This window comes from Belonocnema kinseyi, chromosome 3 (assembly GCF_010883055.1).
Source record: "Belonocnema kinseyi isolate 2016_QV_RU_SX_M_011 chromosome 3, B_treatae_v1, whole genome shotgun sequence".
Lineage (NCBI taxonomy): Eukaryota > Metazoa > Arthropoda > Insecta > Hymenoptera > Cynipidae > Belonocnema > Belonocnema kinseyi.
The window spans coordinates 145,082,566-145,109,041 of record NC_046659.1 but is presented as its reverse complement, the minus strand read 5'-3'; positions in this window follow the sequence as shown (position 1 = coordinate 145,109,041).

Below are 26,476 nucleotides of genomic sequence, written 5' to 3'. Positions count from 1 at the left end.
AGCATTTTTGTAAATAGTCAGTCATGCAGTTTACAGTCTTCAATTTCACAATGTCAAGCATATCTCTGATTCAATCACATATCATACAGTGTCTAGTATTAAGAAACTTTCTCTAATTCTAGTCCTGCGGGAACTGGAAATGGAACACCCTCACGCACAATTTGTCAGTAGTAATCAGTTTCAATATATTGCAATACATTAAAACCTAGTAAAAGTAAGCGCTTTATCAAAAAAAACTTTAATGCTAAATCTGGAAACATTAGAAACTTACTATTCCAACTGCAAGCTGTTAAGTATATTTGTTTGAGGACATATGTGCCATATTTATCATAAGTATTAATTTTAAAGATACATTCTTACGTTTGAAATTCAGGAAGGCCGCAAAGAGTAGAAGTTGCATTTGAGTGAAAATCTTCATATCTTCTCAGTAGATAAGATGGAGAATAGAAATCTAAGTTTTCAAGAACCTCGAGATAAAACTGACTCGAAAATGGCTGCTATATATTACGTTTTATGTCTCTCGTCCGATAAAAGTTGATGTCAGCTAACGCAATTCTTGTATTTACCAGGCCTGTTACGCATATAAATTAGTAATATGTCTATTTAAAAGGAAAATTTGTTTGATTCAGAATTATTAGGAAATACAACAGGTGTTACAGAGTATAACTATACTGCCACAGTACCTGAATAATAATAGATGTACGATATTCATGTTTATAAAAACCGTTTCTTTACTTTAGCAATCTGAATTAATAAAGATTACCCAAAAGACGAATCAACAGAAACTTAAATACTTGATGTTTCAACCAAAAATTATTTTGAATTTAAGTAGAAACCATTTTATTTTATCTAAACAAAATGAATTTTCTACCCAATGGTTTAATTTTCAAATAACAAAGTTTTAACTAGGATCCTTGATGAATTTTTAAAGGATTAAGATTAATTCTGAACGAGAACTGTAATTGGTGATATTTCAGCACAAAAAAAATAATTTAAACATGATATAAAAGCTCCGTTAAAAGCTAAATATGTTGAAAACTTTAGTAAAATAATATAGAGCACGTAAATCAATATCTTATCTACCCCATTTATTATTAATAAATTTACGTCTATTAAAGTAGTTAATTATCAAGTTTCACAAAAAGTGTGCCTGCGCCAAGTTATCCTTCCTGATTGGCCAATGTGGAGCGCTCTTAGTGCTATTTCGGAAAGGCAAGTAAAAGTTGTTTACTGAGTTCAATGAAATTAATTTTGGGTAAATGGTGGGTACAAATAATTACTTATAAATTGTGTGAAACTTGAACGTTATATATTAAGTTTTCTTATTTCGAAAAAATGCTACTGTACTTTTTAACGACTTTTTGGTCACTTTAGGAATACTCACATAACACCCAAAAATAACTTTTTATAATAAGAATTGTGTCATTAACTTTATAGCGAAAATTTTTTCACTATATCAAACAGTACAGTAAATACCTCTCGCTATAAATCAAGCAATTTCTGTAAATGAGGGTGCGCCACATCAACTGCGGCGCCACGTTACCCGCTGCTCCCCTAGTTCAACTCGGAATCCCGTTTATGAATTTTTTACCAAAACAGATAAGTTTTTAACAAAATAGTTGCATTTTAACTAAATAGTATAATTTTCTAGAAAAATAGAAACTTATACCTATAGTCGAGAAAAAGAAGAAATTTGTTGAGGACAAGTAAAATTTTGACCAAAAAGTTCGGGTTCAACAGAAAAAGATGAATGTTTAATTAAATAACAGAATTTGCGAGTATAAAAAATGAACTTTCAACCAAATAATTGAGCTATCAAAAAATTTCAGTTGAATTTAACGATAGAAGACGAATTTATAAAAAAATAGTAGTTGTATTATAAAAAACAATCAAATTCTCTACTAGAATTGAATGTTTACATCCAAATTCGAACAATTAAAAAAATTTTCGCCGTGGACAATCATTTACCGCCTGTTCGAGCACTAAGTTAATTATTGCTGTCGGCCCTTCAATTCGTCTAGGCGGTATCGAGCACCTAACGAGTAGCTGCATCCGTCGCCTCAACTTTTTTCTAATCTCGATCAAACTTAGGCCGAAATATGTTTAATTTGGAACCACTTCAAGACTCATCTCTAAACAAATTTAACTTTTTTTTCTATGTTGTTTCAAATCTCGTCTTCATTTAATAACACGAATTCACCCATCCTTTCTTGTTTTCTAATTGTTTCTAAGGGCGTAGCAGACGACAGCTTTTATGTTCCATTGTAGGATAAACATTCGCCATATAGCATCTAAACTTTAACAATGGAAAATTTTAAATGCAACAAAATTTAACATTTTCTCACTGTGGGATATCACTTTCGATATTTCTGAGGTATCGTCTGAAGCAGGTGGGCTGTTCCCGAATACGTATGAGCTTCCCCTGTGCTCGATAGGCACCGTAAAGGTGAGCTGTACGTGTGTTCAGTTCTTTCTGGCGTTGAGACGTATATGTGGTGAGTGGGTAGAAAATTGATTCGGTAACGACTCTGATAATAATTATGGGCATGTCGAAGGTCATTGAACTGTTGAAACTGATCAGCTATATAAAATTCGCCATCTCCTATATGTATATGAGCTACATTTGGAGTATGAGTCTGATGAACATGCGGAACATTCGCGAATATCCCAAGGTGTAGTGGCTCACGAGCTGCAGCGAAATGTCGTCTTCCAATGAATATATCGCTGTAGTAATGTCTAGGGTCTATATGATGATCCAATTCATAGAGGTTTGTTTCCCGCGGCAAGCGTCGCCAGAGAGGACTTGCCTTATAAAAACACTGATAATGCATTGTCACCAAGATGGATGAATGGGGAAAATGATGCTGTCCATGTAAATTGGGTTCTCCAGGTAAATGGGGTACTGCAGGAATAGTAGGTTCTCCAGGTAAGTGGTTCCATTCAGGTTCATTGGGTTGTCCATCTGCACCTAATTTTGTAAGAAAAGTTGAACATTTATAAAGTTTTCCTACACCAACTACTTAAACTTTCATTAAAATTCAGCAATCACGGGTCGAAAAGAACTGAATCCTATTTACAGCAGAACTTCGCTTATCAGAGCCCGCTTTATCCGACTTCCCGATTATTCGAGGTTAAAATAAAAATAGTTGACCCATCTTATCCGAGCTATAGTGGAAGAGCAATCCGCATTATCCGAATCTAATGCATTATTCATACATAGGACTGCTCTTATATAAATATATATAATAGCATATCTAATATGAACTATTCAGAAGATTTTAAAACATGTAATGGTTCAAATTAAATATTTATTTGAATAAAATTTCACTTTATTATACTACTACTTTCTTATTATTTAAAATTCCGTTTTATCCGAGTTTACAGATTACTTGGACAAGTGTGCTTTGGCACACTTTTCCAAGACCTAAAAAAGTAGCACACATTTTTCAGGCAATTTGTTTCGATGAAAATTAAAAAGGTAAAGCATTTTGTAAATATATGACACCATATTTTTCAAGATGTAAACATTTTATTTATGGAAATTCGCCATATTTATCATACATATTAATTTTAATGTTACCTTAAACTCACGTTTAATCTTCAAGAAGCCCGTGAAAACCAGAAGCTGTATATCAACGAAAATCTTCATACTTTGTCAATGAATAAGCTCATGGAGAACAGAAATTTATGTTTTAGAGAAGTTTGCAAAAGAACTGATATAAAATGGCTTCTACATATACTAAATTTCACGACTCCCATCCGATAAAGGCTCTATTTATTCTTTAGATTAGAGAGTGTTAAAAGAGGTATTATACTGATATCAATTTTCAACATTGACTGAATTTCAAAACAAAACATGTAAATTCTTAACGAGAAATGTACATAAATTCATGAGAATTTAGAATTATCTAGTTTTCATCAGTTCTCGACTATAACTGCTTTTATGCGATAAACGCTTTGTTCATTCTTTAAAATAAACAAACTTAAACAAGGAATATTTCTTATGTCACTTTACGAAATTCTGGCATTAAACAAATCAATTACGCTTCAAAGTTATGCGCCTGAATTATGTGATATACGATATAAATGTTCGCTAATAAGGGGTCGCCCATCAATTTCGTTTTCGATTTACGTTTTCTAATCAGTTGTTCTATAGTAAGTCTAATTTTCGACACTAAGAAGTCTTGAAAAAAATTTAATTATTGTCCAAAAGGAGGAATTTTTAACTAAAAATGTATGTTTTCAGTCCCAAGTGGTGTTTTATTTAAAAACATTTAAGCAGTCACTTTTTCCACTGGAAACAATGACTTCCCAACAAGAAATTTAGTTTTCGAGCTAGCAGTTTATTTATTTTTCAGATAGCTTGATTTAAAAGAAAATAGTTGCATTTTTTAACAAACCAGTTGAATTTTTAAGCAAAAATTATATTTTCTTTCGGTTTACAATAGCTGATGCGCAAAATATCGGAAAAAACTTTTCTACCAAATTTTTAGATGTCATCCACAAACACATTTCTTATCCAAAGTATTTTTTCTACGAGAGATATTTCCCGATAAAATAAATGATTTTGGTCGAGTTGACGAAAGGGTTAACGGAATGACCAATATTATTTCTGTGACCAGTGACATGAATGTCTTTCAGCCTGTGACCTATCAGCAGAAGGGTCTAACACTAACGAGATTCTAGCCCGTTGCACTTACTAAATTCCAATAGCGATTTTCCTGAAAAACTATTATTCAAAGAGAAAAAGCATTCATGATCAAATAAGTCTAATTTGATAGGATTCAGAATAAAATTTATGTTTTAATTTTGTACAGGGGAAACACAAATTATCCCAAAATTCTTAAAACTGAAAAATAATTTGGGAACATCTAAATGCGAATCAATTCTGCGTAATACAAGTTTGTATCTCTTGAAAGAAAGAATACAACATACCGAATTTCTCTTGAACACCACCTCCAAAAAACTATTGAAACTTTACCTTTTCTTATCAAACACCCTGAGATCTTAAATTCAATCCACATTGGACCGCATGTCGTTTGACCAATCCGAACGGGATACTCTCAATAATGAAATGATTTCAGCGTCATCTGAAAGACATAATTTTGCAGTAGCTCCTTCCAAAATCTCGAAAGAACAAAGCATCAGCAATCTATAATCCACAATATGTACTCGTCCACCCGAAAAAGCGAATGAAATAGGACATAGGACAGTCAACATTTTAGGTCAAGCTCAAGTTCCCTTCTTAAACTTAATAAAAACAAAAAAAACCGCAATTAAAGAACTGCATCAGAATAAAAACATTATAATACATAAGGCCCTGCAAAAATTTTGCAATACAGACGAACCTTTTATAGTTTTTCAAAGTATTTTCCACCGCAATGAATACACTTTTCTATACGTCGAAACCAGTCATCGAACCGACCCTGCCACTTTTCTTCTGGAAGATCTGCACACGCTTGGTTTCACGCCGTCGAAAGGTCAGTTTCGTTAGTAAATCGATGCCCTTTTAGTTGTTTTTTTACTTCCGGAAACAAACCAAAGTCACAAGAAGAAAGATCTGGACTGTAAAGAGGGTTATCTAGAATAGTCAGTCCAGATTTGACCAAAAAAGCTACTGTGACCTTCGCTCTGTGAGCCGGTGCATTGTCGTGGTGGAATAGCCAGGTGCTGAGTCCAGATTTCGGCCTGATGTTTTGAGTTGGTTTATGACTTGGGATAAACATACTTGAGTGTACCAGGAAGAGGTGACTGCACTCAGGTTTTCCAGTACGACCCTATCCACAATGCCGCGTTTCACAAAAAATACTGCAATCATTCTTTTGTTTACAGATCGAGACTTCCGCACCTCTACTGGAGCATCCTCATCCTCAAACAGCCAGATCTTATTTTGTGATTTTGTTTGAACGTCCTAAAAATACAGCCAGTCTTCATCGCCTGTCATAATACTATTCACATCCCGAGAAAATCCCGATTCAAATCTTTTGAGATTTTTTGGCACCACTTTACTCTCGCTCCTATTTGCTTCTCCGTCAAAGCATGTGGTACCCATAGAGTACAAACCTTCCTTACATGTAAATGCTTATCCAGAAATTGATGGACTGCTATTGCACTAATGTGTAACACTTGCTCTATCTGTCAGTACGTGATTCTTCTATTATCATTTAGTAGATTATTCACAGACGTAATGCTTTCCGATGTCACCACTTCCGGCGATCGACCTGAGCGAGATTCGTCCGCGAGACCGAAATTTCCCCCTTCGAACTGTTTTTACAATCGGAAAATTGTTTTATGATTAGGACAATCCTTACCTAATACCGTAGAAATTTCCTCAAAACTTTGGTTTACACTTAAACCGCGAGAAAAGTTGTATCGAATTATCGCACGATATTCTTCCTTTGTCCACGTCGCCATTTCTCAATCGTTCAGGGCTGCGTGCTTAGACTGTACAGAGACCTGAGTCAACAGGTTTCCTCTTCCTACCTAATTTTTGGCGCTCCTTCTAATGACTCAAGTATCATCTCTCTTCTTCTAATATCTAAATTAATACCTACTAATCCCAGCTCTCCAAGACTTTACGAGCTCTCAAAAATTCACAAAGATAACATTCCACTCAGAACGAGCGCCAGCGCGATAAACTCACCAACATACAATGTAGCACGCTTTCTCGCTACAAAACTAAATACTTTTACAGGAAACTCCACCACTCATATCCAAAACTCATTTGACTTTATCAAAAAGATACAACAGATTCTTATTCAACCCCAAGACATCATTGTGAGTTTCCTCATAGTATCTGTCTTTACGAGAGTACCAATCTCTGACGCAATTAATATTATTGAATCTTTTAGAAACTTCCCTTCTTAGCTCCTACCTTGATAGAACAAGTACTCAATAATAATTACTGGTCTTTCACCAATTTTATAAACAAACCTCACGATCAACAATGTGATCCGTTACGTTAATGACACTTTTGTCATCTGGCTATATAGACGAGCTGCACCAAATAAGATTTTCGATTTCATCCATCTATTACATTCTAACATCCAGTTCACCATGAAAATTGGAAAATTGCCTTTCTTGGACGCATGAGTGTACAAAAGGTCTGATAATACATAAGTACATGAACTTTACAGAAAAACCTACTTATACAAACAATCCTACGTGCCTCCTCCCACCATCACCTATCTCAAAAACAATCTGTCATCAACTCCCTTGTATACAGAGCTGTATCCATTACAGATAGATTACACAGGAAGATTACACAAACAAACAAATTGATAAAGCAATAAGAAAATTCAATAGCACTAAAAAACAAGACAACACAACCTACGAAAGAAAGAGAGAGAGAAACGACCACCACCTTACCCTTCATTCAAGTTGTCACAGAAAAAATAGGAAGAATTATCAACAAACACAACATTCAAACCATAGTCAAAACATCTGAGATAATAGGGCGACTACTAAATAAACCTAAAGACAAAAAGTTACCCCTCAGTGATCCAAGAGTATATAAAATTTCTTGTTCTTGTGGCAAAGTATAAATTTAAGAAATCGGGCGAGCGCAGAGCCAACGTATAAAGGAATATGAGAGTAAAGTCAGGCTAAAATATTTCACGCAATCAGCACTATCTAAACATCGTTTTGAAGCAGGACATAAAATTTTATTTAACTAAACAACAGTCATTGATAAAGCACACGATATCTTTCCAAAAAGCCGTAGAGAAGCAATCAAAGTCCCCATGGTGGGACGTTCTGTCCAATCACAGGCAGCGTAGAGAGTATACATAAGAACACCATAACCTGATACCTCAGTTTCAGGTCAGTCCCGAAAAAGTGAACTACAATGTTCATGAAATATCGAAAAAATCCGCAGTTTTTTATATGATTTAGAACCCGAAATATCTCTTTTAATCAAGATCAATTTTCTACCCTAATAGACGAATTTTCTACAAAATACATGACTCTTCTACCTAATAGTTAGATTTTAAGCTTATAAATCAAAAGATCGATTTAAAAAAAAAACATAGAAACAGCTAGATTTATAGCAAAAAAATATTTTTAACAAAATTGTGAAATTTTTAACCACACAGTTAAATCTTTAACCAAAAAAGAAAAAGAAAAAAATGTTGCTCCTTCATAGATAAAGCTTTGTAATGGTAATATTTTCGAGCTTTTTTTATTCATTCAAAAAAACGTTCCTCATATTAAAAATATCTGATACAATTTTCTAAGTGACTGTCTGGATTTGTGTGTGTTTGTGCTTGCGTATGAGGACGTGTGGATGAGTGCGAGGATTTCACACTTATTCGTGAACACGATAACTTGAAAATAGTTGCAGATAAATTGGTGAGATTTTTATAACTTATTTTTATCACCAATATTTTGAATCTAATCGAAGAATGTTTTATAAATATTATTTGAATTTTTTAGCACTTTCTAGTGCTAGAAAATTAGTATTAAAAATTAGTGTTTTAAATATCATTTTTCTATAGTAATTCGTTTTACATTAACATAATTCAAAGTTGATGCAACAAAATAAAATATGATTTGGTTCGAGACAAATCGATTGATCTGTAATATTAATACATTTAATCAAAGAGTAAGGAATTCATCGTAATTTATAATATATGAAAAATATATTCTTATGGCACAAATTTGACATACGCATAACTTAAATTTTATTACACTTTACCGAAGAATAAGGAAGTAATGCTCATTTGCAATATTTGAAACATCTTTTTTAAATTTTAAAACTATGTGTGTCCACCTAAATACAATTTTATGCATAAATATATATATATATAAATATTTGTACACTAAGAAAAAAATTAATTTTTCACTTTTTTAATGGTGGAAAAATTATCCATTCAACAAAGGTCTACAAATTGCTTAGTAATTACTTTTTAACAGGACGCGGAGTTGTATTCATGCTTGAAATTTAATATTTGAAATAAAAAATGGAATTTTAGGATAAACGACACAAGCTACAAAGAAAATAAATAGAAAAAAGTTTCGCAATCAGGGAAACTAAATTTTTTATGCGATGCGCAATTTTTGGTTTTAATTGTTGAAAATCACATTGCAAATGAACAAATAAAGTTGTTATGACATTATGAAAAGAAGAAAATAAAAACACATCATATTAAATATAGATGCATATCACGAACCCTTCGCCTTTTTATTTTTATCATTATATATTTGTACCTAATACTAAAGTGCACAATTATTTTATGTATGTTTCAGGTACATGTTACTTATATAGTGGACTATTTTCTATTTCAAGATAGAATTTGATAATCATATTGGTACGTAAAATATGGCAATGAACATGAAATTATGTTAAAATGTTTTTTTTTTTTGTAGAATTATCCTTATAATACTGGTATTGTACTTCTTTATAAAAAACTTGTTTTTAATATAATTTTTATTCTTTGAAAGTATTTTTATGCTTTACATTTTATGCTTTACAGCGATGCCGTTTTGATGTTTAAATAACTTACGATACTTAATAATTGGTTAGCTAAGAACTCAGAAAAATTATAGACAGAAAATTCTATAAATAAATTCAAAAACACACTATCAATGTGCACATTTTACGCACAACCTGATGAGTATGCATTTTGAGGTACGAGTAATACTTGCGCCTGCTCGACACTTTTCTTAATTTGAAATTTCTTGTGTAAAATGTATAAATACATTTTTTCTCAATTGAAAAATAAGTATACAAAACGCTTCCGTTACAATGAGGAAAATAATACTGAACAGATAACTCAATGAAATTTGTAAAAATGAAAAAAAAAGTTTTTCTTCATCTATTTTCCATTTTCAATACGAACATTTTATGGTGGTTGCCCTGCAATTTTGGTTGTATTTTCAGGAGTTTTGCACATGGATTTTATTGTTACACATTAAATAGGATTTCAAGTTTGACTCTAATTTCACTTAAATTCCTTTAGTATTAGTATTACATTTCACTTATGTTTGAAATTGAGGAAGCCCGTGAAGACAAGAAGTTGTTTTTCCGTGAAAATCTTCATATCTTTCTTCATATCTTCCTTATATACTCGACGTTTGTGTTTCCTACAGCTATTACGCATACAGAAAATGTTGATATTTACTAGATCTTTTATGCATAAATATAAGTAATAAATTTAGTTAATATAAAAATGTATTTCATTAATAATGATGAAGAATGAGAACATGTTTTCAAGAGGACACTTTAGAAAATAACAATTTTAACTGTTAATCTTAATAATACATAACACTTGTTTATAAAATCCAGGAAGCCCGTAAAGACAAGTAGTATTATTTCAGTCAGCATCTTCATTGGTTGTTTTATATTGAGTAGAATGTTCGACCTCCAAGAACGATTTTAGTGCGTTGATTACGAATGTGACAGTAAACCTAATCGCAATTTTCTTTTTCATGGTAAACTGCATGAAAACCCTATTAAAATATCTTCACGATGTAGCTCAGGGTTTATATGGGGAAGAAACATATTGAATGGTATATCTGGTGGGTCGCAAAGTCAGAGATTCCGTGCAATCAAAATACAGCGATCTTGTATTGTCAGGATGACGCTGTCATCAGGCAAATGGTGTTGTCAAGGTAAATTAGGTCGTCCTGGCAAATTGTGTTGTCGAATTTAATTGGGTTGTACATCTGCAAATAATTTTGTAATAAAAAATTAACATTTATAAATTTTGTGAAAAAAGATATTTCGAGTTCTAATCGTGACACCTTGGATGTAGGATAGGGTGCTGGTCAATCTTCTCTTTCTTTCTTTAATATGTGATGTTGAATTGTTATCCATTTGTATGGGCGGCTTTTCTCTAAACTTTGTGTCCGTATCTGTTAAAAGATCTTTGGTAAATTAGTACATCCAAGAAAGCCAATTTTATGCTTTGTTCAATTTTGATGGTGAACTAGATATTAGGAAGTAATTGATTGATGAAATCAAAAAACTTATTTGCTTCATCTAGTCCATGATGCCAGATAAAAAAGGTTTCGTTAACGTAACGGAAACAAACTTCCGTTTTAAGCTAGGATTGGTTCAAGATTTTGGTTTCTAGATTTTCTATGAGGATGTTGGCTATTACAGGCTAGATTAGAGCTTCCATTTCTGCTCCTGAGGTTTGTTCATAGAATTAGGTGTTGAAAGAGAAGTAAGTATTATTAAGAGAGTGCTCTATCAAAGGTATGAGCTTGGATGGAAACTTTGCAAACAATTTAATGATAGGTACGAAAAAATTTGCAGTTGCGTACACGATTGGAACCCGAAATATCTTTTTTTTAGCATAATAAACCATTGTTTCAAAAATTTTCATCAAAAATTGTTTCTCGATATCATTTTAAAATCTAAAGTCAACGGACACATGTTTTTATAATTTGAGATTATCGCAATAATATCCAAACTTCTCAACGGTCCAACTCTTAAATCTCAAAATGATCTTCGAAAATTCGGGACAATTTAAGTTAATTTTATTAGTAATTTTGTAAAGGAATAAATTTCAAAAAATTCAGTACCACAGATTTTTTACACTATCTTACTAATGAGAAGGTATTTGTTTATTATAAAATTCTAGATAGATGGTTTTTATCAAATCACCACGATTGGAGACCCCCTGAGTGAGAACAAACTATTTTGACGAAGGTGTGTGTCTGTATTCTGTAGTTTGCATAAGCAGGCTAACTTTCGGGAAAATGATCAGATTAAACAACGTTATCTATGAGAAGGCCTTGAATGTTGACTTTACTTTATCATTCTGTCACTATTCCGGCGTAATTATTAACAATAAAGTAGGTTTGAAAATAATTAGTTTTTTAGTTTTCAGTTTTAAATTTCACTATTTGCAGCTTATCTGTGATTTAATAGTTTAGAAAACATTGTCTCGTATTGAGAAACTTTTTACTAGCTCTAGCCCTGCAGGAGCTAGTCTTACGAAAAATGTGTTAGTAATAATCAGTTAAAAAAAATTAGAACACATTTAAGCTTCGTAAGATATGGCGTTTTCGCAAGAACAAAAAACTTTAAAGCTAAGTTGGAATACATTAGAAACTAAAGACTCCAAATGTAGGCTCTTAATTGTACTTGATTAAGATCATATATGCCATTTTTATCATGAGTAATAATTTTAAAAATACATTGCACCAAAGTTTAAAATTCAGCAAGACCCGAAGTAGTATTTGAGTAAAAACCTTCATATATTTTCAGTTGACAAAATAACGGAGGACACAAATAATAGTTTTCAAAAGGCATACGAATTTTTTACCAAGTAGTTAAATTTAAAAACAAATGTAAATTTTTAATTAAAAATATAAACTTTTAACCAAGCTATTATAGCTATTATAGCTATTATATTAAATATTTTATAATGTTCTTGGACTCATTTTGAAGCCTTCTTTCACAGTATAATGTCAGCTTATGTTTATACATCATGAAAATTGCATAATCAAATTGCAAGGACTTGAAGCTGTATCGAAAAAGTTGGAAAAATTGCAATATTCTTTATAGTAACAAAAATATTATTGTATAATATATATGAAACATATAATCATAAAGTTGTCATGTTGATATATATATATATAAATATATTCATTTGATTTTTATTCTGATTTGCATACAAATAAAATGTTTCCAAATTTTTCCAACTTTTTTGTTACAACTTGCATTCCTTGCAATCCGTAAGGCAATTTTCATAATTAATGATCAACCCTGAAAAAATACTATGATAAAATAGCTTTAAAATGAACCTAACAACATTAAGAAATATTGAATATTAAGGAAGTTATTCAAAATTTAAGAAAACATTGAAATAAACACTATTCTTGCAATTTCTACATAAAAAGTTGCATAAAAAGATACATTTTTAGTAAAGTAGTTTAACTCTAATCCATGTTCTTGAAAAAAGTGAAATTTTGGACCAAAAAATATGAATTTTCAACCAAGAAGGCTAATTTTTTACCCACTAAAAAAAATTAGTTTAGAACAAAAAGTAGAACAGGTGAATTTCTCATTCAAAAAAGTAATTAATGGAAAATCTTCAACCAGTAGAATCCAACAAAAACAAACACAAATAAACGTATTTTTCACAAAATACACAAATTTCCTACATAATAGTTCGGTTTCAACTAATAGAGCTATAAATTAAAAAGAAATGAGAACAGCAACATTTTCATATAGAAAAAATAATAATTTTCAACGAAACTTGAATTCTGAATCAAAAAATATCGCTTTCCATCACAAAAGTTAATTCGCGCACAACAAAATGAATTTTTAACAAAAATGACAAATCGAAAAATATTTCTTTTTCACAATGTGGCTCAACTTTAAACTGAGCACTAAATTATACGAATGGAATAGTTACAACATTAGTAGATAGATAAACGTTAATCTTTCGACCTGTTGGCCTTAAAAAATTGACTGGCTTACACTTCCATTTTTTACAGAATTTTCTTACATCTACCTCTTAAGAGTTAGCATTCATCCACACATTATATCTAATCCGCTCGAGTTTATAGTCTAGCGTTCCTCGCTTCGCCTCGCCTCGAACGCATGTCGCTATTTTATCGCTATGCCTCGTATTGCCAGCCTCTGCCTCCGCGGATAACACCTAATACCTATCTGCTATTTACTATATTTACAGTTTTTACACCAAATTCCTCTCCTATTTACAATCTTTCCTTCTTCATTCCTCTTCCTCCTTTCTTCTCTTCTTCTGCATCTTACCCAACACCCCTTTGACCCATGCTACTGCCCTTTTGTCCCTCCTTTTATGGAACAATGCCGCCATGCTCATTCCACTCCCTTCCACCTCTTCACACTCCTCCAACTAGTTCTCAACATTTGCCTCTCCCTTGCTCAACAATACACACATTCTATTCTCTCCAGAAAGCCAGAACCTATTAAAAATCTCGATGCAACCGCATCTGTTTCTCACCCTAAGTTCTTGACATCCTTGCTCTCCTTGATTTACACAAATAATGCGCTCCTTTTCTTGGCATAATCCAGCCATACTTTTCGTTAAACCTTGACTCTCTTATTCTCTCCTCTTTTTCTGCCTTCTCTTTCTCCATGTGATTCTGTTGAAGACACTCATATAACTTCCTTCCTTGGGCGTGCGCCCTTCTCACTTCATCCATCTGCAATCAATTCATCCTAAAATACCTTTCCTTTTCCACCACCATCTCCCCACTCCTACTTCTGTTCTCCTTCTCCCACCAACACTCCCTAACCAGCCTACTGTCCACCTCTTCCAAAAATTTCCAATCATATATACACGCTCGACTCCTTGTTATAATTGCTAGAGTCTTTCTTCCTGTCTCCCTCCTCACAATATAGATTAGCGTATTTCTTGCCAACCCCAGTGTCCACTTTACATACCTCTCCTTATCCGGTTTTTACCTCTTCACAAACCTTTTACTCCTACACCTCCAATCCTTGAACTAAGATATTCATCAATAGCAAATCAAACAATTTCGTTCTCCTTACAAAATCATCTGATTCACAAACTATTTCACTGTCTGTACATTTACAATATTAGTAAAAAAAGTTCGGTTAGCAAAAAGATTTCTATAGAGCAGTTAAAGTTTAACCACGGAGGTGTTTCTTTAACTAAAAAAGAAGAATTTTTCTCAAAGTTGTTACACGTTCCAGCTAATAGTATACTTTTCTACCAACCAAAACAAAGTAATTTTCCAGAAAAAGATTAAATTTTTAAATTAAAGAAGTAAAATTTGATAAAAAACAGTTAATCGTTATCATTCTCGATATGTCTAAGGTATTATATTAAGCACGTAGGCTGTTCCAGAATGCAAATGATCTTCCCCTGAGCTTGATAGGTTTTGTAAGGGTGAGCTATACGTGTTTTCAGTTCGTCCTGGCGTTGCGACGTATATATGATCAGTGGGTAGATGATTGTTTAGAAAATTACTTTGGAAATTATTATAGCTATGTAGAATTAATTGAAGGGTTCAAACTGGTCAGCTATATAAAATTCGCCATTTCCTATATTTGTTTGAGCTTTCTTTGGAGTATGAATATGAGGATCATGTTGGAACATCTCAAGTTCTAGTCGGATAGCAGTTGCAGCAAATTATCGTATTCCTATAAATATATCAATGTGATATTGCTCAGGGTGTATATGGTGATCCAATTCATAAAAGGATACTTCCGGTGGCAAACGTGGCGAGAGAGGACTTGCCATATAAATACAATGATCATGCATTGTTACCATGACTGATGTATCAGGTAAATGGTGCTGTCCAGGTACCTGTAAACTGGGTTGTCCAGGTAAATTAGGTTGTTCAGGTAAATGGTTCTGTACAGGTAAATTGGATGGTCCATGCAAATGGTTCTGTACATGTAAATTATGTTGTTCATTTGCACCTAATTTTGTAAAAAAAAGTTAAAGTTTAAAAAGTTTTACTGCATCAACAACTTAAACTTTCAAAAACAGTAAACAATTGCTGGTTACAAAAATGAACTCTATATCTCAATTAAATTGGAAATGTTTTATTAAAAGAAGTTTTTCCACGTCATTTGGAAATCTGAAGAAAACTGTCACTGTCCTTTTTTTAACAAATTGTGATTATCGCAATGAAATGAGAACTCTTGAATGATTGAAAAGTTTCAAGAGGATCTTTGTAAATTGTCGACCATTCAAGTCGATTTTATCAGTAATTTTTGTAATTCTAGCAAACTGAAGAAAAATTGAATCGGTCTGTATTCTGCAGTCTGCATGGGCAAGGTAAGTTCGGCAAATGTGATCAGATTGAATTGAGCTTAGGCATACTGTTCCAAGATCTTTAAGAAAAGGATTAGTTTGTTAAGCAGCTATTTTTGATGAAAATTTAAAAAGATAAAATAAATTAAAAATGTTTTTTCCGATTTTTTTCTATAAATATAAATTGTATGTATGGCAATTTCTGGTGCTCGGAAAGTCGAACAATGTATGCGATATAATGCGCGAGATGAAAAACTTAAAAAAATTTTTTTTTTTGAAAATCCTTACGAGACACTCGTAAGAACTTTTTGGATTTTCTTGAAAAATCGGAAATCAAATTTTGATTCCAAAAAACTGACTAATAGAAAATAATTCCTCTTACCCCAATAGTTATTTATCAAGCATCAAACTTACAAGATATATTCATTATCAAAGTACAAATTCAAAAAGAAATTGGCAACAAATGTAAAGGAGTTATAAATTAGCATTATTAATTAAAACATTTCTGAACGTATATTTCTGTCCAAGGTTCCTGTCTAATAAACACAGATTCAATTAAAGCATATTCTTATTCCTTATAGCTTATTATTTATTTTTAATGTATGAGTTTCCATTTCTTGATTCCACAATAAACCTTACATAAACTTTGTTCTGCGTAAGTTTGATATAATCGTAGCTGACAGAACAAATAATGTGTATTAATAGCACAATCGAGGCTACATTACTCTTAAGTCAGGAAAAGCGTTTTTCTGGTGACTAAGGTTTTAATAAATAAATTAAAAATATTTTTTTTGAATAGAAACATTTTATAAGCTTGTTTTTTTTGTATTCAACACTTAGATTTGCCACGATATTTAAAATTATTCGGAGGGTTTTCTAAATATTTTTATTTTGGCCTTTCCGAGCACAGATTGCAACCTAGATGGATCTTATTGGCGGGGCTTATTAAGATGACAAATTTTAGACAACATCACGTTATTTATTTAATCATCAGTTTATCTCACGTGTTTTACCTTGACACTTGAGAAGCCTTATTGGTAGTCAAAAACAAGTATTGCTGATTAGAAGAAAATTAATTTAAAACTAAAGTGAAGTCTTCCTTCTTATGAAACATTTTATGCACCGAAATCAGAGCATAAAAAAATTTTAAAACAAAAATAGATTTCGCTAATTATTTTCGATAAAAATTTAAAGTTAGAACATTTTGAAAATTTGCGAGACAATTTTCTTTCAATATTTAAAAATGTCATGTACGGTTGTTTATGGTAGTTTTCAAGCTTCATTACTTACATATGAATTTATTGGCCATATTTTGTTCATCAATGTGATTACAAATAACAAAGTATGTTTAAGAATGGTCATTTTGTTAATATCTAGTTTTTAGTTTCAGAGTGTAAAAGAGACATTTGATTTGAAAAAAAATTGTTAGAAGTTGTATAGTATTAGACAATTTTTTCAACGCTAGCCCTGGAGGAGCTGAAACTGGGATAGTCTTATGTAAAACTCGTGAGTATTATTCACTTGCAGTACATTACAACAGATTTAAGCCTAGTGAAAAATCCTAGGAAAAAAACTTACGTTTTAAATTCAAGAAGCCCGCGAAGACAAGAAGTTGTATTTGAGTGAAAATCATTATATCTTAGTTCATATTTGCTACATATCTTTAACGTTTGCAATAGAACTTACACGAAAATGGTTTCTATGTATAATAACTGTTTCGCTTCTCATCCGAAAAATGGTTTTCTTATTCTTGAGAATGAACAGAGTTGAAAAAAGAATAATGCTGATCTCAGTCTATAAAATGTTTGTGTTTCCTAGAGCCATTACTCATACAGAAAATGTTGGTATTTACTATATCTTTTACACATATTTGGACACCTTAGAAACTAACAATTCCAACTGAAAGCTTTTTAGTAAACTTGTTTGAGAATTTATATATGCCATATTTTAAAAAAATATTAATTTCAATAACATTGCATGCATGTTTTTAAATTTCACGAAGCCCGCGAAGACAAGAAGTTATATTTAAGTGAAAATCTTCATTATTTTTTAGTCATTTAGATGGAGTTTTAGACGAGAAAAACGAATTCCTAACAAAAAGTGTAATTGATGAAATTTCAAACATAATATAAGGTAAATCTCACAATATATTCTATGTAAGAATAAAATACAAATTCTCGACACAAATATCCTTCACACTGAATACAAGAATTTTTAATTAAGAAGATTGAATTTAGGCCAAAAAACCACTTATTGGCAGCCGAATACTTAGTTTTTAAACTGAAAAAGAGAATTTTTAAAACAATTAATTGAGTTTCTAACAAAAACTGAACAAATTTCTAATGAAATAGTTACATTTTTAACCAAAGAATGAAATCTTTAACATCAGAAAGAGTGTGAAATCTTACATAGAAATTTGACCTTCAAATTGATTCAGTTATAATGTCAATGTACATTTGTACAGCATAAAGAAGACTTTACAACAAAATAATTAACCTAAAAATAAATTAGATTATTTTTTGATCAAAAAACCATATTTTTGACCTAAGGAAATGCATGTTCAAACAAGGCGATTAATTTCCTCTTACTAATGAGGATTAGTTAACAATCAAAAGTACAGTAGGCACACTAGGTGCGCTACTACTTACGTGTGTAAATGCGTCAGGACTTTCCGACAGTTCACTCAAAGCAGGAGGCAGACAAAAACAAGCACGGTTTCGAGCTCACATAGAGCAGTAGTGGGGCTCCGATGCTTGAAGCCGACTGAAGTCGATGTGATTGATTCACTGATCGCATTACTTTGTTCCATCGAAGCAATCTATTTTTAATTCCGACAATAGCGCCATATGATACGCGAACATATATAGCGAACTGTATCGAGAAGATATTGGAGCAATGCTCATTTGAAAGAATAGTCCATACTAATTCATTTTATTTAAAAATTGTATACGATCCGGAAATATAAACTCAACGCACACATTTTTTTATAAATCCAGATAATCGAAATAAAATGGAAACTATTGAACTCTTGGACTCTTAAATTTAAAAATGATCTTTTCAAAGTTTGGACAATTTAAGTCAAATTTTTCAGTTGTTTTGTAATGAAAGAAATATAATATATAATGCGAACTATCAAAGCAAACTTCCTTTCAATTTTTTATTATTCTCTTACTAATAAAAAAGTATTGATTTCATGTAAAACTTTATATATTTGGTTTTTATCATCTCCACGTTTGGAGACTCCCTGATTTGGCAAAAAAAATTTTCCGAAGTTGTCTGTCAATAAATTTCGAAAACATGATCAGATATTATTGAGCTCTGGCACACTTTTTCAAGACCTATATGGAAAAAGAAGTTTGTTTGCCAGTTATTTATTGCGCTGAAGCTGTTAGACAATCCCTTGCCGTCATCACCTTATTAACTGTTCTTATCTGTATTGTTTTAATCATTACTAGCGTTTTCCTTCAATTCCCATCCTGCTATGTTTACTAAATAGGAAATCTTTATACATTGTGTCAAATGCCTTTTTGAAATTTATGAACGCCACATACAATTTTCCACTTTTCTTTTTAAAATTATTATGTATAAATGTTTTTACTACAAAGATATGATTTCTAGTCGACCTCTATATTCTAAAGCCTACCTGGATCTCTTTATACAAACCATGCATATCCAACCATTCCATAATTGTCTCGTTTATCACTGATAATGAAACCCCTATATAATTCCCAGTGTCCTTCTCATACCACCTTTGAATATAAATAATATCATTGCTTTTTCCCAACCATAAGCTATTTGGCCATAATTCCAGAATCCATTTATAATTTGATGAAATACCTCCTCCCAAACTGATGGGCCTCCTTTGATAAACTCTTCTATTATTCCATCCTCTACTGGAGCCTTGCCGCTTTTCATTCCCTTTATGATTTTCACTATCGCTTCTAATGTTATTTCGTTACGCAGCACATCCTATACAGTTTCTCTTGCTCTTTCACTATCAGGCTGTGATATGTATCTGCTTCCAACAGGTTTTCAAAGTGGTTTTTCTACTTCTTTTTCCTATCCGTGCACATCTTATGTGTTTTCTACTAGGTCTCAGTCTTCTTATTCCTTTTCAGAAGCTACTCGTATCCCTTCTTTTTTCTAAATTATCTAAGAACATATTCCTTAGCCAAATCTTATGTCCGTGTGCTTAACTTTTCAAATACTTTTTTATACACACCCAAACTTTTTATCTCTGGTTAGCATACTCTTCGCCAAACTCTTTTTTCTGCCTTTATTTTTTTAATTTTACCTACTTTGATAGTCATTCCCACTCTCTTTGCCGCTTCCCAGATACGGTCCTAAAACCTATCTTATCTTTCCTGCAACCTTTCCACCTTATCTACTCCTTTCCATATTTATCTAATTTCCTTTTCATGTTGACTTTTTTTCTCTGGATCCTAACAACCTGTTTCGATTCATACCCCTCCAGGAGTTTTGGATGTTGTACTTGGTTTTTGCGTCCCTCTACATTCATGGTTAAAGTTACTGCAAGGTCGTCTCATTCTATTCTCTACTTTGACTTTTTTTAACGAACATTCTTCCCTCCGTTCATGTAAATTATTAAATTTAAAACCGATCCCTTGCCTTTGCAGGTACTCGTACATGTCTACCATATTTTTCTTCTATTTCCCCTCTGATTCTACCATTTAAAATTACAAGTGCATATTTTTCACAAAGATGCAAAAATGTCCTTTCCTCATAATTCAACAATTTGTCTTCCTACTTTCCCCAGCTAAAACAATATTTATCTATTACATCATCCTCTTCTAAATTCAGTACCCTATAATCCTGATCCTCTCATTGGTTTTCTCCTACTCTCGCATTCCAATCACCTACGATAATTAAATGTTCTTAGTTCTTCTGCGCCTCCTCAATACAAAATTCTACAGCCCTATTTACACGTATTGCCCCGAGATTATTGTCTGAACACCAACCTTTTATTATCCCTATTAATTGCCCCTCTATGGTCTATCTTTGAGGTTTTCTCTCACTGCTGATTTAGCGTACAAGATGTACTCCGAGTTCTTTCTGTTTCGAAAGTCTTTTCACAATCGCCCTTATAGCCACGTTTCTTGAAATATCACAAGACCGTATTTACTCCAAAATTCCCAGGTATTCAGGATTTTGCTGCTTACAGCTATATTCCATGTCCATACTTCCATGTAGCTGCTGTATCTTTTTGCCGGACAGTCCGCACCGCGCTTCTCATCAAATTTAGTACTTCGATTTCCTTAATATTTAATTGTCCTTGATTGTAATAGCAATTCCCTTCTGCCTATAGTTGCTGGCCATAAGTCTTCTCTATTGCTCCCCCGATGCAAGTTTGAATAAAGATCCTTTTCCTATCACTATAATCGTCTTGAAAGTTATTTTTACACCAGTAAGTTCCCAAGTCCAATTTTGGATTTTTTTCTTGATTTCACTCCACTATTTGCTCCTATCCCTGTCAGCAAAATCCAATTTTTCATTCTTTCTCTTTCATCAATTTCAAATTTTAATTCCCTTTTTTATCCAATCCGGTTTTATTATTTTGATTTCTTTTTCTCGCACTCTACTGAAGTCTTTCAGGGTGTCCTCTCCTTCAGACTTATCTAAGTTATTATTGTGCCCCTCATCTAGACTCTTCTCGGTCCCTTGGCGGTATCCCACCTAGGTCATATTTAGCACGTTTTGTACCTGGTTAATTCTCACCTTCAGGTTCCCTTTTTCTTTTTTGAGCTTTTTATTCTCTTTTCGCAAGCCGCTCTCCCTTGATTTTGTCAGATTTGTCAACGTCGCTAAGTTTCTTTCTTTATTTTTTTCTTTAAACGTTTCTAATTTTCCTTACACATCTGCAATTAACTGTAGAAACCTTGAGCTGATCTTTCGTTCCCAGAACGCATCTAGCATCTTTGGTGACTCTCTTGGCAAATGTAGCCTACGTCTGAGCTTAAATTTCTCCCTTGTGGTCCGATCTTGAAAAATGATCTCAGATTATTGATCTTATTTTCGAAATGTAGCTTATTCCATATAGATTTTTCCGTCTAACTTTTCATTACCAGTTAGTTCTAGTTTTTCCTTGTTTAGAAAAGCTTTGAGAACTTTTGCACTCTTGATGTTTGACGCTGATTCTTTCTCAATTTTTGACGGCCGTCCGCGCCTTCTATTTGCGTCGTCATCAGAGTCTTGTAGTTCTCTCAAATTGTTGCCAAAAATTTTTGTTCAAAGATTGTTGGTCAAAGATTTTCGTGTTTTATCTCGACCAGAAACTTTATTTAACACCCACATACCAAACACTTTCCTCAAATCAACGGTTAAAATTTTTTCTAATCGAATTTGAAAACTTTGACCGCAAACATAGTCTGCTTGTTTCACCCATTAACGTGAAAAAAATTTCCCAACAATGTCATATACAGGACTTATTGTAATCATATTATTAATAATAATTTTTTGAATCGTTTAACATTTTTTGAAAATATGCGAAAACATGTTTTCTTTTCAACCAAAAGTTATCAATTCGGAACCAAAAATGAAATAACTAAATTTGTAGTTAAAAACGAATTTTCAACTGAAATAATGAATCTTCAACCAAGAAAATTAATTTTTCCCAAACAGTTAAATTTTCATATAAACAAATTAATAATTTTTTACTAAATTAAAGAATCTTCAGTCGAATTTTTATTTTCTTAAATTCATCCTTTTGGACGAAATTAATTTATTTAAGTAGAATGGTGTATGCACGCATATTTAGATTGTCAATTTTCCAGAGAGAGAGAGGGAGAGAGAAAGAGAGGTAGTTTATATATCCATAACGCCAACGAGAAATTCTGAAACTGTGAATTTCCTTTCGATCAAAAAAATTTTTATATAAAGAAAGAAAAGGAATTTTATTGTAAAAATAAAAGTATTTTACTGCAAGTATATCCAACTTATGGCGGGATTCATTATAAAAACAGAAAAATATTTTACTAAATCAAACCTAACAAGTTTACGTGTGTGGGTGATTATTCACTCGAACACTATGAATAATATGAATAATATATGCACGCAAATACGAGTGTATCCTAAAATATTTTGTTGGTTACGTCAATACGTAAACAGCTTTTGTATTCTTTATTAGTATCCATCATTGTAATCCGGAACAACATTCATACTTCTTAAAAAAGTGCTTGAATTAAAAAAAAAATGCGGCCAAGGTGATAGAAAACGATTTATCAGAGCATTTTTCAATTTCTGCGAAGTGACCATACAAAGGTTTTCGAATAAATTTTTGTTTGTTTAAATTAAAGTGGGTACAAATAAACAAAACATACCATCTTTGTGATTAAAAATACGTAAAACAACAAATGAGATATTTTTTTTATCGAAATATGTTCTTACGGCTGTAGAAAAAGAATGTGTCTTTTTAAAAAAATAATTATTATTTCTTCTTAAATTGTTTATAATTTCAATCAATTATATTATTATATTAAAAAAGCAAAGCAAATTCACTTCCACCTAATTTTTAGTGTTCAAGCTATGATCAAAAACTGATTCATTTTGATTTTTAAAAATTAGTTAGAATCTTTTCTATTGATGAAATTGAAATTTTCTTTTTTGTATATCTAGTATATATTTTCTATTACAAGGCCTTAAGTTTTGCCTTAACTTTACATTATTTACAAACATTATGTAATTACTTAAACAATTATTTATTCTCTATTTCCAAATTGTCTAAAAATTGACCAAGAGAGGTCGAATTTGTTTCCAAATAAATATACTGTGCTGTGTTTTGTTGAATAATTACATAATTTCGATACATTTCTTTTAATGTTTAATACTTTTTTTTTAAATAACTTACATGCTCAAGCATCGTCGTTTTTAAAATCAAAAAGTGAAATGAAATAGAACACATATAATTATGTTTCTGACTCTATAGTGTATAAAAATAATACATCAACCTCTTTTTATTTGTGTAAACTAATATAATTTGTTTAAAGGATCTCATTTCCAAAAAAACTTTGAAAATCGTAACTAATTGTGTGTGTTTTATCATATTTCATTTCTTTAGTAATCGAAAAATAAATGCTTTTATAAATAAAAATTGTTTAAATAAACAGAAATTTGTTAACAATTTTTTTAAAAGATTCGAAATTATATAATTATTCAACAAAAAGTAGCACAAAATACCAATTTGAAAAGAGTAGACGTATATGGCTTAATTTTGATAAATTTCGAAAATAAACAATAATTAATTGTTTAAATAATTATATAATATTTTTAGAAAAGTTTTCTACTTTGAACAATGGAAAAGTAATGAATTAAAATCAGCAAATAGTATAATTTTTTACATTTTTTGGGAATAAATAATTTTTTAAATAATTACATATGTATAAACAATTGAGAATTGTTTCAAAAGTCAATGTTAATATTTAAATTGTCGGTTTGAAATTATTTGTATGCAAAATTTGACGGAAATAGCTAAAAAGTAACAATTTTAGGTGAAAATGAATTTTTCTAATTTGGAAGGGGGGTGCATAAAGGGTGATGGTGGGTTGGAAATAAAAGTTATTAGTATGTCTTTATTGCGTAGACAGAAAGATGAAATTTTGTGAAATAAGTTGAGGTACAGCAAAGTGAGATGAACTTTTAACCAAACAGAAGAAATTTTCAGCATAAAAGATTAATTTTGAACGAAATAATTGAGCGATCAACAAATTTTTTGTATTTTTCACCATAAGGTTAGATTTTTAAACAAAATAGATGACATTGTACATTTTTGTAAATTCGTAGTCTTAAATTGATTAAAACAAAACCTATAGTTTGTCTAGCACACAGCCACGCAAAAAAAATTTTCTGGGTCTGGATGCTAGACCTTGTTTACTATATGTTTTTGGGGTAGTTGAATCCAAATCCGAGGTTTAAAAAACTTAAGCACGTTAGGGGTTCTGATACAACCTTAAAAAACATAATCAACCATTTTTTCGAGTCCGGGGGTCAAAACATGTTTATTACATGTTTTTGAGGTCTCTGAACCAGAATCTGAGGTCCCAGAAACCCCAGCACGTCAGGGTTCTGAAATAACCTAAAAAAATCTCATAACCAATTTTTTTTTATTCCGGAGGTCAGACTATGTTTATTATATATTTTCCGGGTTGCTGAACCCGATTTGAGGTAGAAGAAAACCCCAAAATATCAGCCTTCCAACATAAGTTTCAAAGTACCTCGTAAGCTAAGCTATTTAGCGCTTCAACGTTTTGACTTTAGCCTTATATTTAAAAAAAATTAGATCACAGGCTAACTCCGTCGACCGCCTTCACCGCGCGAAGTTGCCCTGGATGCAGACACACATAATTTGGATAAAAAAATTTAAGGAGTTTCTTTAAAAATCAGAGCCCAGACAAGCTGGACTCTTTTAGACTACGAATTCAGATTCCGCGACAACAAAAACATATACTAAACATAGCATGAACCCCAAAGTATAAAAAAGATTTTGTTTGTGTAGATTAATATATTATATCTACATTTACACAACATCCTTGATATCCAAAGGATATCAAACTTTTTGCACTGTAGGATGTCGTTCTCGATACGTCTAAGGTATCATGTTAAGGATGTGGGCTGTTCCAGAATACGAATGATCTTCCCCTCTGCTTGATAGGCGTCGTAAGGGTGAGCTATACGTGGCTCCCGGTCCAAACGGCGTTAACACGTATATGTGATCAGTGGGTGGGTGATGAGTGTTTCGGCTTCGACGTTTCGAATAATAATAATTATGGTAGTCTAGCCTTACATTGAACGGTTGAAACTGGTCAGCTATATAAAATTCGCCATTTCCTATATTCATATGAGCTTCCTTTGGAGTATGATTCTGTTGAACATGTTGGAACATCATAAGTTCTAGACGAAACACGTTTGTGTGAAAATGTCTTCTTCCTACAAATATATCAGCTTGATATAGCCCACCATTAAAATGGTGCTCTAATTCATAGCTCGGTACTTCGTATGGCACATATGGCAAGACAGAACGTCTGTAATAAAAACAGTGATCATGCATTGTCACCATTACGGATGTATCAGGCAAATGGTGCCCTCTCGGTATGTTGGGTTGTCCATCTGCACCTAATTTTGCAAGAAAAAAATAACGTTAATAAAGATTTTCTACATCTGCAATTTAAACTTTCAAACACAGTGAGCAATTAATGGTCAACAAAAATGAACTCTATGTATTCATGAAATCGAAAATTTTTTAATGACAGTAGTTGTAGCAGTTATGACTGCAATGAAATAGAAATTCTTAAACACTCGGTATCTTAAATTTCAATCGGATCTTTTAATATTCTTTACAATTTAAATAGGTTACATTAGTAATTTCTGCAATGCCAGTCAACTAAAAAAAAAGAATCTGTCTATCTGTATTCTGTAGTCTGTTTGGGCATGGTACCTTTCGAAAAAATGATCAAATTGTATTGAGCTCTGGTGCTCTTTTTTAAAATCTGAGAGAAAAGGACAAGTTCGTTTGCCTTCTGTTTTCGATGAAAATTCGAAAAATTAAATTATGTTCAAAATATTTGACATTTTTTAGAAAATTCTATGTACGGCTATTTGTGCTACTCGGAAAGTCGAACTATTTAAGTAGTATCAAACGCAATATGAAAAAAGTCAAGAAAAGAACAAAAATGTTTCTCTTTTGACTATGGAAGATAAGAAAAAAGATGATTGTGGAAAAGTTATGAACCCAAAGA